Source organism: Galeopterus variegatus, unplaced genomic scaffold, assembly GCF_000696425.1.
Source record: "Galeopterus variegatus unplaced genomic scaffold, G_variegatus-3.0.2 Scaffold12865, whole genome shotgun sequence".
NCBI classification, from domain to species: domain Eukaryota; kingdom Metazoa; phylum Chordata; class Mammalia; order Dermoptera; family Cynocephalidae; genus Galeopterus; species Galeopterus variegatus.
Genome location: NW_007738976.1, coordinates 4887 through 8218, shown reverse-complemented (window position 1 = coordinate 8218; position 3332 = coordinate 4887).

Genomic DNA, 3332 nt, shown 5'->3' with positions numbered 1-3332 from the left:
ATCTTGGAGATTGGGTACCATGTGCAATATGTGCATGTAGGTATGTGTGTGTGCATGTGGACTGTATATGTGTGTTTGTATGTATTCTTGTGTATGTATATATGGGTGGATATATAGATAGATAGATACGTTTGTGTGGTATGTGTATATATTTGTGTATTATCTGTATGTGTGTTTTTGTGTGCATATATGTACCTACATATGTATATGTGTATTTGCGTGTGAGTGCATGTATGTTTGCTTTTGTGCACATGGATACACACACATGCGTGTATTGCCTACATTTGTGTGTATATGTGTCTGTATGTGTGTGTGTGCATATGTGTTTGTATGTGTATGCCTGAGTTTTGTATGTATGTGCAGACAGTCCCAAGTTACAGTGGTTTGACTTAAGATATTTTGATTTTACCATGGTGCAAAAGCAATACACATTCAGTAGAAATCACACTTCAGTACAGTATTCACTAAATTACATATTAACACTTTATTATAAAATAGAATTTGTGTTAGATGATTTTGCCCAACTGTAGGCTAATTTAAGTGTTCTGAGCACATTTAAGGGAGGCTAGGCTAAGTGATGATGTTTGGTAGTGAGACATATTAAATGCATTTTTGACTTACAATATTTTCAAGTTAACAATGGGTTTACTGGGACTAACCCTATAGTAAATCATGGAGTATCTGTATTTGTAGTATGTGCATGAGTGTGTGTATTTGTGTGTGTGTAATGAGTTTGCATGTATATGCAGGTGTATATGTGTGTATATACATGTGGCTGTATGAGGATATGCTTACAAGCATTGTATGTGTTTGTGTGCATGTATGTGTGCCCGTGAGCATGTGTTGTGTGTGTGCACGTATGTTTATGTATGTGCATTTGTGTGCGTGTGTACAAATGTCTGTGTGTAGGTGTGTGTTATGTTTATGTATGTGTATGGGGTGTGTATGTGTGTAGCTACCTATGTGTATGGGGTGTGTATGTGTGTAACTATACGAATACGAGTATGCATGAGCATGTACACGTGTTTGCGTGTGCAAATGTGTGCTGGCACACACATGCAAGCTTAGAGATACTATGTGGAAGAAAGCCTGGAGCCAGGAATGGGGAGACTCAGGGAGGAGTCCCTCTTATTCTTGAGGCAGCAGATGAATGGAAGGGATCTAGAGCCCAGAGAACAAGCTGTCTCTTGTATGCAGGGTATGTGGATCCATGGTCCTCTGCATTTGGCTCTCCTTTGTCAAGGTTTTTTGCTGTTGTTCATTTTTATTTGAACATTCCAGTCTTTCCTGAGCTGTGCAGTAAGGCAGCAGAGGAAGGGCTGTCTCTATTGTCTGAAAGTGAGAGTTCGGTGGAGAGCAGCGCCCCCTGGGGCAGGCCTGGGGACACACAGGGAGACCAGCCAGGGGAAGGGGATGTCCCTGGGGAGCCCTATTAACCCTCTCCTCTTTTCTCTGCCCTGGGCCAGTCCTGGAGCTTCTGGGGTTTATTGGGCAAGAAGGGGGCATTTCATCACTTCTAATAATCTAATCATCCTAGAAGACACTCCTCTCCTCTTTTGATTTAGAATATTTCTGATGTCAACTTTTGTGTTTAGAGGCCTTTAGGCTTTTTCCTTTTTCCCTCTTTAAAAAATGTATTTTACCTTATGATTGTGAAAAATAATACAGATGAACAAAAGTGGAAAAATATAAAGATGCAGCTCAGCAGATTATTAGAGAGCGAACAACCTTGTTATACTGTCTAGTGACAGCGTTCAGAAATACTACCTCAAAATATGGCACCCTGGCATACTGAATATTTTAAGCTGAAGGAATTTGGGAAACAGCATGTGCAGGACAGTCTCTGACTTTCCCCAGCTCTCCTCCCCTGCAGCAGGTCATAGGCCCTCTTGTGAGAAGCGCCCTCCCTATCCCTGAAGGAAAGGAGCATCCTCATCTCCAAAGACAGGGACAGAGAGGACTCTGAACAAATGGGCCTTGCTAAATGTCCCCCAGTTTCTTACTCTGACTTCATACTCTTTCTCTTTCTTTTTTTTCTTTTTTTTTTTTTTTTTGGTGGCTGACCATTACAGGGATATTCATTTTCATTGCTGTACAATCTTCCATTGTGTTATTACATCACCCTGTAATGCAGAGTTGGATGTACTGTGAAACTAACAAACCAGCTTCAGGGGTTCTCATTTTCACAGACCCTTCAAAGTCTCTGGAAGGAGACCTGGCAATGTGCTCACATAACAAAAAATTTTTGTATAATTTGTAAAATTAATTTGTTATGCCTTTTTCTTTCCCTGGATAGAGTCCCCACTATAACGTTGAATAGCAGTGGGAAGACCAAACATCTTTGTCTTGTTTCCAGTCTTAGGGGGAAAGCTTTCAGTCCTTCAACAATAAGTATGATGTTAGCTGTGGGTTTTTCATAGATGCTCTTTATTGGGTTGAAGAAACTCCCTTCTAGTTCTGGGTGCTGAATATCTTTTTTCATGAAAGCGTATTGGATTTTGTCAAGTGCTTTTCTGTATCTATTGAGATGATCATGTGGTTTTTGTCTTTTATTCTATTAATTTGGTTATCACATTAACTGATTTTCATACATTGAAACAATCTTGCATTCTTGGGTTGATCCCACTTTGTCATGATCCCACTTTTTTTTTTCCTTTTTGTCTTTTTTCGTGTCCGGCAACGGATCGCAACCCTCAGTGTTGCGCCAGTACCGGACCGGGACCGGCAACGGGATCGCAACCCTCGGTGTCGCGCCCACACCTCGCTCAGCCAGTGAGCGGGAACCGGTCTGTATGTAGGATCCGAACCCTCGGCGGGAGCGCCGCAGCATTCCCAAGCGGCGCACTGTAGCAGTGCGCCACCGGGCCGGCCCATGATCCCACTTTGTCATTGCATATAATTCTTTTTACTTGTTGCTGGATTCCATCTGCTATTTTGTTGAGGATTTTTGAGTCTGTATTCTTAAGGGATGAATTTCTTCCTTTTTCTTGTGATGTCTTTGTCTGATTTTGATATCACAATAATATTGGTCTCATGGAATGAGTTGGGAAAATTTTCCTCCTCTTCTACTTTTTGGAAGAGTTTGTGACGAATTGGTGTTACTTCTTCCTTAAATGTTTGTACTTGTTCTAATAAATGTTTGCTTTGATACTAAGTTTTATATTTGTAATTCTATATTCATCTACGTAAAGAGGGTCCCCAAATTGTATATATTTTTAGGCCCAACAAAACTGGGATCTCTCCAGGTGTCCATTGTATTGTTTATGAACATGTGAGTTATTTCCAGTTTGGCAATCTTATGAATGGTGCTGCTCTGAACATTCTTGTGCATG